This window comes from Heloderma suspectum, chromosome 4, assembly GCF_057233095.1.
Source record: "Heloderma suspectum isolate Gila_16-S chromosome 4, 16-S_ref, whole genome shotgun sequence".
In the NCBI taxonomy this organism is placed as follows: domain Eukaryota; kingdom Metazoa; phylum Chordata; class Lepidosauria; order Squamata; family Helodermatidae; genus Heloderma; species Heloderma suspectum.
Window position 1 is genome coordinate 230,905,108 of NC_139461.1, and position 13,652 is coordinate 230,918,759.

A 13,652-nucleotide genomic window follows, 5' to 3' on the forward strand; every position below is an offset into this window, starting at 1 on the left:
AAAATGCGGGAAAGGCAGAAAAAGCCACACAGATTCCACGGGCCAGCCAGATTTGGATTTGGCGGAGGCTTCACCATCGATTCTCCCTCCCTCACCTAGGAAGGTAGGATTGCTCTGTAAAGCACCTAAAAAAAAAAGCTCTCCCCGTTTAACTGGGCCAGAGATTTTGACTACAAGTCCTAATGAAAACTGACCCTTTCATGAGGCATTCTCCCTTTTTTCACACACAGGAGGAATACTTCTGCAGGCAGGCAGGCAGGCAGGCATCATCTTAGGACACCAGTACACATCTCGACTTCAGCAAAGCTTTCGACAAAGTGCCCCACAATATCCTGATTAGCAAACTAGCTCAAAGTGGGCTAGATGAAACAACGATCCGGTGGATCCACAGTTGGCTACAGAATCAGACTGAAAGCGCTTATCAATGGAATCTTTTCAAACTGAGGAGAGCTAATGAGCAGGGTACCGCAGGTCTCAGTCCTGGGCCCAGTGCTCTTCAACATTTTTATTAATGACTTCGGAGGAAGACATGCAGGGAATGCTGATCAAATTTGTGGATGACACAAAATTGGGTGGGATAGCTAATACCCTGGAAGACAAACAGAATTCAAAGTGATCTTGATAGGCTGGAGTACTGGGAATTTCATTTCAGAATGAAATTTAATAGGGATAAATGCCAAGTTCTGCACCTAGGAAAAAGAAACCAAAATGCACAGTTACAGGATGGGGGATACTTGGATCAACAACACTACAAGTGAGAAGGATCTTGGAATTGTTGTCGATCACAATTCACAAGCTGAATATGAGTCAACAATGTGATGTGGCTGCAAAAAGGCAAATGCTGTTTTGGGCTGCGTTAATAGAAGCATAGCTTCCAAATCCCAGGAAGTACTAGTTTCCCCCCTACTCAGCACTGGTTAGGCCTCATCTGGAGTACTGTGTCCAGTTCTGGGTACCACATTTTAAGAAGGATGCAGACAAACTGGAGATGGTTGTAGAGTGCAACAAAGACTATCAGAGGACTGGAAAAAAAGCCCTATGAAGAGAGACTGAAAGAACTGGGCATGTTTAGCCTCCAGAAGAGAAGACTGAGGGGAGATATGATAGCGCTCTTCAAGTACTTGAAAGGCTGTCACAGAAAGGAAGGCCAAGATCTCTTCTCGATCATCCCAGAATGCAGGACACGGAATAATGGGCTCAAGTTACAGGAAGCCAGATTCCGGCTGAACATCAGGAAAAACATCCTGACTGTTAGAGCAATACGACAATGGAACCAATTTCCTAGGGAGGTGGTTGTCAGGGTGGACACTGAGCCCATAGAATCCCAGAGTAGTTCTGATTCGGAGGAAGAGCAGTCGCTCCTGGGAGAGGAGCACGCCCCGTTTTCCCAGGGCCCGCAGCTGACAGAGATTCCTCCCACCCACATTCCTAGATTAGAAAGCAGTCCAGGGAGTGACCCAGCACCGATAGCAGACTGGTTGGATGCACGGCGCAGACGCAGAGAGCGGCGCCAAATGGAGAGCGCAGAAAGGAGGCATAGCGCCCGGTTGGCGCTCAGAGAACGGTTGCGCCCAGAGGATCCAAGGGAAAAGGGGAGGGATTCTCCCTAGTCCTTATATTCAGGGGTCTGCCAGTAATTGCTTTTCAAACGGGGACCAACTGTTCCAACGTAGGGCATAGGGATGCTGCTGCTCAGATCTAGTTGCTACCTGTAGAGTTGTAAGTTGTAAAAGAAAAATGAAGCTTTGAAAAGAATCCCTTTGTCTGCGTCTGGACTTGGCTACTAGATTAGACTGAGAGAGCCCTCCAAGGAGCCCTTGACAGTGGTGGGCTCTCCCACACTGGAGACATTCAAGACGAGGCTGGACAGCCATCTGTCAGGGATGCTCTGACTGGATTCCTGCATTGAGCAAGGGGTTGGATGCGATGGTTTTATAGGCCTCTTCCAATCCTACTATTCTATGATTCTGTGAAAGAAATTATGCTTCTTGCTTCAGAAGTATTATTTTCATCCATATGCAAATGTAATCAATGATTAATCAAATCAAAATCATATGATTAATTAATGTTTATTTAATTAAGTTGTAGCCCTAATAATAATTTTAATAATAATAATAATAATAATAATAATAATAATAATAATACCTTGTCCATATAGTGCCCATGCCAGCTTGGAATGGTTTTCACAGAAGATTCTCTCTGTGTGTGTGTGTGTGTGTGTGTGTGTGCGCGCGTGTGTACACTTTGAACAAAAAAAGCAAAGGAAAAGATTTAAAAAGACATGGAGAACAACTCCAAAATTAAGGTCCTACTGTAAAGGGACAAGTGAAGAACAAAGATGACTATCTGGGTGGAGCAAAAGCATCCATCTGGAATGAAGGAGCACAGGGTTCCAGGTTGAGTGGAATCCTCTGCATGTAATGTACAGCTGTGCACAAGGAAATGCCCCCTTTGCAGACATTCAAACTCTACATGCAGACATCAAAGGGAGGGGCTACATTATGTACGTGACATTGGGGTGGGGAGCTATGTGGCTTGGTTACCCGGGTTGCATGTTCAGTTACAGTTACACATTACACGGTAATGTGTAATGCCTGAATATGGCTAATGTTGGGCAGCAATCATAAACACTGGCGGTAAGCACCATTGAACACAGTGGGCTTATTTCTGAATATAAACGTGCATAGGATTGCACTGTTCGAATGCATAGCAGTGTGAACTTTTCCTCCCTCTGCCACCTCCAGTCTGACCTCCACTGCCCCCCATTGGCAAGGGGAGAGAGTGACCCCTGGATTACCCAAAGCCCAGCCCTACTTATGGCATGACAAGATCATGCACGCTCTTGGTGTTTGATGTGGGGCTTCCCATCACTCCACCCATAGTGACCTTTTGTGCTCATGGTAGAGCTGATTTGCTTGGGAAAATCTGGGCTGTGTGTCTGTGAAGCTCTTTAAAATAACCCCTTTTCGCTCTTTCAAATGTACATTATTATCCTTCTTACCAAAGGTCTTCCAATAAGCTTCTATTCAGGTTTCTTAAATAAATCAAGAGACTACTCCCCCTGGTAATTTAATGGCCAGACAAGACAGCAACAAGGGAATCACTGTAAATTACAAGGGGGAGGGGGAATGAGTGATTTGGGAACACAAGGTCTCCATATGTCTCCATACATGTCCACACAGACTCCTGCATGTAATTTATAGATACCCCCATGGAACAAGGGACCTGTCTCTGAAGATGAACACATGCTGTAAAGGTTATGGAATGGGTGGCTCCCTGTTTCCTCATGGAATCCTTTTCTCACGGTCTTCTGGGAAATGACTTGTTTCCAAAAAAGAATCAATTATCGTTTACAAGGCCTGCTGCCATTGAACCTTGCAATATTAATCCTCATTCACCATCTACAAAGTGATTTTATTCCAACCTCAAGAGCTTTGAGGAGCTACGATTTTATACATTGTAGTGTGCATTTCTGGAAGCTATTTTCTTAGAGGTTGCAGGTTCAGCGGGAGGACTGGGAGTTAGAATATGGGCATCAGCTTTTATTGATGATTCGTGCTCGAATGTATTATTACCCAACTCTTCCTAAACACATTCACTTGGAAGAGAGTTGTGTTGATTTTCCAGTAGAACTTCCAAGTACTTAAAACATTTCTATCAGAAACAAAAAATAATAATTTGATTCCCCCACCTTTTAAAGGAATTTGCCCTATGTCCTAGCCTGTACTTTCCCATGGTTTCCATACACATTTACAACTCAATTACTGTTGAACCAGAGTATTTGGATTTAAGCTAGGGATGTCAGAGAATTCCACCACGGGTCTCAGTGCCAGTGCATTTGGTCCCCCGAAATCCATGGCAGAACAAAGCCCCCTCCCCGCCCCGCCGAATGGGCCTGGAACGGAGCACCTACCTGCTGCCATCCGCGCTGCATTGCGAATGGCGGCCGTGTCTGCGGCCGCCATTTGCTTCTTCCATATAGGTGTGATAGGCTACGTAAATACTTACGTAGCCTATCATGGCTAATTCAGGGATGCCATTTGCGTCCCTGCGGAAGCCATGATAGGCTGCGTAAGTATTTACATAGCCTATCACGGCAAAAAAAAAGGGAATGCAAATGGTGGCAGCTCCGGCAGCCGCCATTTGCATTCCCTTTTTTTTGCCATGATAGCCTATGTAAATATTTACATAGGCTATTACGACAAAAAAAAAAAGAACGCAAATGGCATAGTGGCCGCCATTTGTGTTCCTTTTTTTTTTTTTTTGCTGTAATAGGCTACGTAAATATTTACGTAGGCTATCACGGCAAAAAAAAGGGAACGCAAACGGTGGCCGCCATAGCCGCCACCATTTGCATTCACTGTTTTGTTTTTGTTTTTTGCCGTGATAGGCTACGTAAATATTTACATAGCCTATCACGGCAAAATACAGGGACGCAAATGACGGTGGCTATGGCAGCCACCATTTGCATCCCTGCAGGCTGCCCAGTGGCCGGATGTCCGGCTGCAGGTGGCCCCAGCTGGCGGCTCCGCAGAATCTCTGCAGAGTGGAGCTGGCCAGAGAGAATTTTGGGGAGAGGGATGGAGTGCCTCCCCCCCACCGCAAATCTCACCCTTCAAAAAGGTAAGTGACTTTCGTACATCCCTAATTTAAGCTGATTTATTCTCTGATCCTAAGTATATAGTTTTGGGCAATATGTTAAATTGAGATCAATGGGACTCATTCCAAGTATGGATGAGGGATTGGAAGATTCCTCCCACTGACTGCAGTTGAAGAAACCCTTATAGAAGGCCAACTCTTCCCAAGATTTTAATGCAGAGGTCCAAGATAATCAATGACCCCAGTCCAGAGATCCTCACATACCTTTGTCCTGTCATGCTCCTATGTGACGGTTTGACGGTTTCTGTTGGACATTTTCTGTAGGTCATGACATCAAGATTTAATCACATCTTGGAAAATGAACACAATGCCACTAAAATATCAATTTGACATCTAGGATATGGTAGAAAGATGGAGAAAAGTCACCTCATGGTGATGTGTTTCCATTCATAGTAATAGCTATGACTGGGGTAATATCCAAAACACGTTCCTGGAGTGGTGGTGGATAGCTCAATGGAAATGTCAAACCAGTGTTTGGCAGGTGTGAAAAAGGCAAATTTCATTAAGAAAGGATTTGAAAATCTGCTGATATCATAATGCCTTTTATACAAATCGATATCATAATGCCTTTTATACAAATTTTATGCAACCATACTTGGAATATTGTGTATGACTCTGTGCTTTTGAGTATCGCTCTCCAGAGAGTTTTCACCCTCCTCCTAGCCCCAGTTTATACCATGTATAAACAGGAGTGAACATGCTGAGAATGGAACATGAGAAAGAAATTAATCACATAGAAAAATATATTCTACTGGCTGTGTGTTATAACTGCAAGCATCTCCAAATGAACTGGAGCAAAAAAAATACAAGGTTCAGAAAACAAGAAGCAAACGCACACAAATAGTCATCCCTGTGGTACAGATCAGAAATGCCCAGAATAGAATCAGGATTGCCACTGTCTAGTTATTGTAACCATAACTACATTGTTTAAATAATTGCTATGGCTATGTGTGCTTTGTTAATTTTAATATTTTATTCACCTATTTGGGCTGTTTCTGATTTCTCGCATGATAAAAGCCGAGAAGTGTTCAGTTTCTTGAATATAGTGCCTATATATTTATATTTACATAACACTGTTATTTTATTTATTTATTTATTTGTTTTATTTCTTAATCGCCCATCTGGCCAGTCACCCGGCCACTCTGGGCGATGTACAACAGTACAATTTAAAACAGTAAAATTACACATTATACATTATTTAAAAATGCCCTAACCCACCCCAAACGCCTGCCTGAATAACCAAGTTTTCAATGCGTGGCGGAAGGTCATTAAAGAGGGGGCATGGCAGACTTCCCTAGGGAGGGAGTTCCACAGAGTGGGGGCCACCACAGAGAAGGCCCTCTCCCTCATCCTCACCAGCCTAGCTGTCCTGGCTGATGGGACAGAGAGAAGGCCATCCGAGACTGATCTTGTTGAGCGGCCTGTCTGGTGTTGCTGGAGGCACTCCTTGTTAGTTACAAATAATATTTTGCAGTCATTCAAAACTGTTTCATTGAGCTGGTTCACACGATTGCAGCTGTGGAAATAAGCCCCGGTTGCATGCGGCGGGGGGGGGATTAGCATAATTACCCTCATCAGTGCAGCTTGTTGTGTTGCGTGAACCTGGCCAGGGTGGCCTATTGCCATGAGTAACAAGCCACCCACAACCCAAGGGCTGCTGTAGGGTTCCGGATGGCATGTTACCCATGGCAACAAACCACCTTGGTTGAATTTGCACTACACAACAAGCCACACTGCTGATGGTAATTATGTAGGGATGGCGGAGAAATCGGGACGGACTACCCACACACACACCCTGAAATCCCCCCGGGAGGGACCCTACCTGGCGGCGGCTGGTTCGGGTCCATCGTCTTTGTTCCGCAGCCATTCGCTGCTGGGCTGCAGAACAAAATGGCGTCCAGCATAGGGGACGCCATTTGCGTCCCTGCCCTTGGCCATGATTGGCTACGCAAATATTTACATAGCCTATCCCAGCAAAGAGCAGGGATGCAAATGGCAGCTCGGCAGCGGATGGAAGTCCGGCTGTGGGCGGCCCCGGCCGGTGGCTCTGCAGACTTGCTGTGGAGCGGAACCGGCCAGGGAGGATTCTGGGGGGAGGGACAGATCACCTCCCCCACCCCAATCAGATCCCGGAGCAGAACGGTATGTGGGGTTTGTACACCCCTATAATTATGCTAATCCCCCCGGCATGCAACCGGTTATACTTATACCTGGCAAATATTTCCAAAAACTTAATGCTTTGTTTCATAAATTCTTTTGGGGTTCATTTCCACCAAAAATATCTTTAAAAAGGATGCAACTTCCAATTAATGAAGGGGTTTGGTTTTCTGGATCTAGCTATGTACCATCGGGCCTATTTGCTGACCTCTACTACATTTTGGTCTTTTCCACTCAGATTAGATTTTCCACCTTGCTCAGTGTTGGAATCTTCTTGTCTGGAGCCTCTCTCCAAATGGATGGCATTAGGTTCTGGGCATATTAAGGCATACAGAGCTCTTCCCACAATTTTGGCAGTTAGAGAAGTCACTTATAATGTCACATCAATTACAGTTTGACCCATTTTCCCTTGCTAAGTTGACTTTATGGGGTAATCCAGATTTAAGAATTGTAGGGATGTACGAAACACCTACCTGGCTCTGCGCCGGGCAATCCGCGGTGGGGGGGAGGTGCTTCGTCCCTTCCCCTGGAATCCTCGACGGGGGGGAGGAGCTCCGTCCCTCACCCCGGAATCCTGCCCAGCCGGCTCCGGTCCGTGGCCAAGCCGCGGAGCCGCCGGCTGGCTCCAGCTGCCCGCAGCCAGACATCCGGCTGCTGGGCAGCCCTGCAGGGATGCAAATGGTGGCTGTCGTAGCCGCCACCATTTGCGTCCCTGTATTGAGCCGTGATAGGCTACGTAAATATTTACGTAGCCTATCACGGCAGGGGGAAAAACCCCAGTGTACGCAAATGGCGGTAGCCGCCGCCATTTGCGTACGCTGGGTCATCCCCCCCCCACACCGTGATACGCTATGTAAATACTTACGTAGCCTATCACGGCCTCTGCAGGGAGGCAAATGGCATCCCTGCGTTAGCCATGATAGGCTACGTAAGTATTTTCGTAGCCTATCACGGCTATGAAGAGGAGGAAGCGAATGGCGGCTGCAGGACTGCTGCCATTCGCAAAGCAGCATGGACAGGAGCAGGTAAGTGCTCCGTTTCACGCGCCTTTCATGGGGTGGGGGTGGCTGGGACTTCGTCCCACGCGCCTTTCGTGGGTTGAGGGGTGGGGGCTTTGTTCCACGACGGATTTCAGGGGGCTGAATGCACTGGCATTTGGCCTCACTGAGATCCGTCACGGAATTCTCTGACATCCCTAAAGAATTGGCAAGAAACTGTTCTTATGGCAGACCTGGACAGATAAAAATGAGTTTTACTCTGGATCAATTCGTGGGGGTTGATGATGAGTTTTTGTTATTTTCACCTTTGTGAGATCAATTTGATTTGCCTGCTACAGCAGAATGGCAGTACTTGCAACTGAAAGATTTGTTGGTATCTAGATTCAGTCCTGTTGCTTTTACTGCTTTGGAGTCTCCTTCGCTATTGGAAAAACTTATTGAAGCTGATCAGACATATCAATCCACGATTCATGTTTATAAACACTTATTATCAATGAATAAATATGTCAGGAGCGCCCTTGCTGCCTCTTGCAGTCCCCTCCAATAGCCAACTCAGGACACAGATGACGAGGATTCTTTCCAAGGCTTTATTCCTTTATGACTCTTTCAGATACTAATCACTAGCGACTAAGCAAGGAACAGCACTGGGGAAAGATAGCAGAGTAGCCTAAGCTCCAGGTAAGGCAGTTGGTCCCCGTTTGAAGGGGAACCACAGGAAGACCCTGAACTTATGGACGAGGGTGAGATCCTCCCTCTTTCCCTTGGGTCCTTGGGACACGACCATTGTTTGCACGCCAAACGAGCACTATGCCTCCTTTCGGCGCCCTCCATCTGTCGCCGCTCCCTGCATCTGCGCCGAGCGTCCAGCAAGCCCCCCTCCAGCACTCTCTTGCTGCCAGGGTCACTATCTATCCCAGGAATGCTGGCAGGAGGAATCTTTGCCAGCTGCTGTGCTTGTGAGAGATGAGCAAGCTCCTCTCCCATGGATTGCTGTTCCTCCTCAGAATCAGAACTGCTCTGGGGCTCTATGGGCTCAGTTTCCACCCTGACAAAATATGATACAAGGGGTTTACAGCAGGAATGGAACAGGGAATTGGAACATCCTATTTTGTTTAATCAATGGACTGCCGTCTTGGCGTCTGTATCGGACCTTTCAACAGATCTTCAGTTATCCCTTTTTCAACATTTGTTTCAGGTCTATTGGACGCCACAACGTCTTTTTAATAAAGTCTTGTCAAATTTGGCAAATTGTTGGAGGTGTAATGCAGACAATGCTTCTCTACTTCATATGCTTTGGAAATGCCCAATGGTTGCCTCTTTGGGGGTGGAAGTTATTATACAGATAAATTTTGTATTGGAAAGCTCTTTAATATTTACTGATGTAAATGTTCTTTTAAATTATTTACCTGCTTCTTGGAATGTAACACATGGTCAGCGTAAATGGATTTTTTGCACCCTTTGGTTGCCAAAAGTCTGATACTATGATACTGGAAGGATAAAAGCTCACTGCCTATTAGGGGTGCATGAACCCCATTTACCAGTCCACTCCGGGGTCCTCTGGGTGGGGGAGGCGATCCATCCCTCCCCCCCGGAATCCTCCCTGGCTGGTTCCGCTCCACAGCGAGTCAGCAGAGCCGCTGGCCGGGGCCGTCCACAGCCGGACTTCCGTCCGCTGTCGGGCTGCGGCCACAAATGGCATCCGGCATAGGGGACGCCATTTGCATTCCTGCCCTTTGCTGTAATTGGCTATGTAAATATTTATATAGCCTATCACAGCAAAAAGCAGGGATGTAAATAGCGTAGTGGAAGCCATTTGCATCCCTGCTCTTTTTGTGATTGACTATGTAAATATTTATGTAGCCAATCACGGCAAAGGGCAGGGACGCAAATGGCGTCCGCTACTCCGGATGCTATTTGGGGCCTGGACCGGCTGGCGCCAGGTAGGGTCTGTCCTGACCTTAGTTCGCGGGGTGGCCGGGGGGGAGCAGTCCATTCCACCACGGACTCTGGGGGGAACTTTCTTTAGAATCCGACCTCAGTGGAGTTCGTGGCGGATTTCTCCACCATCCCTACCTCCTATAATGAAATGGACTGAAGACTTAGTAACACTAGCAACATTTGAAAGAATGGTATATAGCAGTAACCGCAGATGGTGACTGTAGCCATCATGAAATTAAAAGATGCTTGCTCCTTGGGAGGAAAGCTATGGTGAACCTAGACAGCACAGTAAGAAGCAGAGACATCATCTTGCTGACAAAGGTTCGTATAATCAAAGCTATGGTTTTCCCAGTAGTAATGTATGGCTGTGAGAGCTGGACTATAAGTAGGGATGGCGGAGAATTTCACCACGGATTCCAGGGAGGCCGAATGCCAGCGCATTCGGACCCCCAGAATCCATGGCGGAGCGAAGCCCCCCACCCCTGCTAGGGATGTACGAAAGTCACTTACCTGTGACGAAATTAGATTCGCGGTGGGGGGGAGGCTCTCCGTCCCTCCCCCCGAAATTCTGGCTGGGGGGGGAGGCGTCCCGTCCCTCCCCTCTGAAATTTTGGCTGGGGGGGATGCGCCCTGTCCCTCCCCCCCGAAATTCTGGCCGGGGGGGAGGCGCCCCATCCCTCCCGCCGCGAATCCTGTCCTGCCGGGACTGCAAATGGAGGTGGCCATAGCCGCCGCCGTTTGCGTCCCTGCAGTCAGCCGTGATAGGCTACGTAAATGTTTACGTAGCCTATCATGGCTGAGTGAAAAAAACAATACAAAACCGCACGTACGCAAATGGCGGCGCCCATGGGCGCCGCCATTTGTGTTCCTTATTTTGGCATGTCTAGTCTATGTAAACGTCTAGTCTACGTAAACGTAGATGCTACGCTATTTGCGTTCCCCTTATTTTCGCCGTAGTCTATGTAACTAGATGTGCCAAAATAAGGAATGAAAAATGGCGGCGCCCATGGGCGCCGCCATTTGCGTACGCACGGGGTTTTTTTCCCCACTCACCCGTGATAGGCTACGTAAACATTTACGTAGCCTATCACAGTATTTTTTAAAAATCTGGCCGTGATAGGCTACGTAAATCTTTACGTAGCCTATCACGTTTTTTTTTTAAAAAAAACTTGGAAATGGCGGTGGCGGCAGCTGGTTGGAAGACCGGCTGCCGCCGCTGCTGCCGCCGCCGCCACCGCCAGGGAGATTCGCCCAAGGTAAGTCCCGTCCCAGGGGGGGCGGGAGGGCAGACCATTTCGCCACCGATTTCGGGGGGCTGAATGCGCTGGCATTTGGCCTCCCTGACATTCATGGTGAAATTCTCTGACATCCCTACCCCCCACCCCGCGAAATGCTTCAGTATCTGTCCTTCCAATGAGCAGTCAGGGTTGATTTCCTTTAGGATTGACTGATTTGACTTCCTTGCAGTCCGGGGGACTCGTAAGAGTCTTCTCCAGCACCACAATTCGAAAGCATCAATTCTTCGGCGCTCATCCTTCCTTATAGTTAGGGCTGTATGAATGTCACTTACTGTTTCATTTCGTGGCATCCACGGTGGTGGGGAGGTGCTCCGTCCCTCCCCCCAAAATCCTCACCATCTGGCTCTGCTCCACGGTGACTCCACGGAGCTGCTGGCCGGGGCCGCCCACAGCTACATCCAGCTGCTGCTGGGCTGCACAGGGATGCAAATGGTGGCCGCCATAGCTGCCACCATTTGCGTCCCTGCCTTTTGCCATGATAGACTACCTAAGTATTTACGTAGCCTATCACGGCCTCTGCAGGGACACAAATGGCATCCCTGCATTAGCCGTAGCCTATCACAGCATTCGTGGGGAGGTGAATGGCAGCTGCAGCCGCCATTCGCAAAGCACCGGCGAACGGCAGCAGGTAAGCTCTGTTCCCCACACATTTGGGGGGTGGGGGGCTGTGCTCCGCCACGGATTCCGGGGGGCCGAATGCACTGGCATTCGGACTCCCTGGAATCCGTGGCAAAATTCTCCGCTATCCCTAAATATTGTAATATTGGAAACTGAAGGTTTTAGAATATGTTGTTGTATTTTTATTTTTTAAAATTCTTTTCGTTTTGTTATGTTTTCTGTTTGGTTTGGTTTGTAAAAAAGTTCACAATAAAAAAGTTGAAACAACAACAACATGCAGAGTGGTTAACAAGCCACCGTGGCTTATTAACCACCCTATGATTGTGCGAACCAGGTCAAAGTTTCATAATAGTAAACTGATTAGGACTGTTTGTTGTTCGTATAAAGCTTTCTCTTTACAGTTCTAATAAATTATCATTCTAAATACTTTATTTTTTATTATTATTGCATTTATATCCCACCTTTCTTCCATCATGGAACTCAAGGTGGCTACATGTGGATCTCCAAGCACTGATCAGATCTAAACCTGCTTAGCTTCAGCAAGGTGGCTGCCTCAAGTGCCTTCAGACTATTCCCTGGGACCAGTACTTAACCAGTATTTGTCAATATTTTACCAGTAAGGTGACCAAGCATTTTTAACTGATCAAATCCCAAACTCAGATCTATAAACACCAGGTTCAGAGAAGTAAGTTCATGGCCTGTTGGATGGGGAAATGGATGTATGGAAAAGGGTGCAGTCCGCACAGTTCAAGGCTGCATTCAGCATCTGGGGTTTACTAGATTGGGAACTGTGTATGTGCAGCCCTCCCTGCAGTAAAGATGGTCAACAATGAAACCATTCAGTACTGGAGACAGAAGCAACTGAATCAAGCTCCCTCACATTCCCCTTCCCTCAAGGTGATTAGAACTGTCATTTTTGATTGATAATAGGCATAGCTGGGTCAGGGCCAAAGTATATCAGGTATGGTGAGCCTCCAAGCTGCCCAACTCACCTATCTGGCGCTTAGTGAGGGAGACAGGATCCTGTGTTCCATAGCTGAACATTCCCCAAGTGAGACTCCAGGAAAACTGTCTGTGCCCTGATTGGCTACTGGGAGATGAGGAGATGGAGTCCAGGGCTTCAAAAGACTTCTGGGGAGGAAAGGAAGGATGAAGGCAATCATAGGTTGGGAGTAGGGTAGCTAGAGCAGCCTTTCCCAACCTGGCACCCTCTGGGTGTGTCGGACTACAACTCCTATCATCCCTAGCCAGCATGGTAATTGGCAGTGCTATCTGGTATAATGGAAACTGTAGTCCATTACAAATGGAGGGCACCAAGTTGGAGAAGGTAGAGTTAGAGGAAAGCTGGCTGCCACCTCTCGTAGGGATGGGCGAATTCCCTAGCTGTTGTTCTGCGGGGGAATCTACCCACGGGGGGAGGCGATCTGTCCCTCCCGCGGAATCCGGCCAGGCTGGCTCCACTCCATGTTGATCCTGTGGAGCTGGCCACCAGCTCTGCATCGCTGGCGAATGTCGATACGGCCAGCAGCCATTGCTGTGCCATATCGCTGTGCTAAGTACGTCTCCAGACACAAATGGCGTAGTGGGTGCTATTTGCTGCTGTAAAGCTGGTAGATTAACCTAAACGCAGCCGTAAATGGCTGCATTTAGGCTAATCTACCAGCTTTACGGACGCAAACGGTGCCCACTACGCCATTTGCGTCCAGAGACTTACTTAGCACAGCGATATGGCACAGCAATGGCTGCCGGCCGTATCGACATTTGCCAATGATGCAGAGCTGGCGGCCGGCTCCGCAGGATTGACGCAGAGATGGATCCAACCCGGATGGATTCCCGGGGGGAGGCGGAGGTGAGTGCTCCGTTCCTCCATGGGCCCCAATGGGGCCGGATTCTTGGAATCCGACCTCATTGGGGTCCGTGGCGGAATTCTCCCCCATCCCTAACCTCTCGTTTCCACCAGGAGGCACTAGCTGCCTCAACAAGC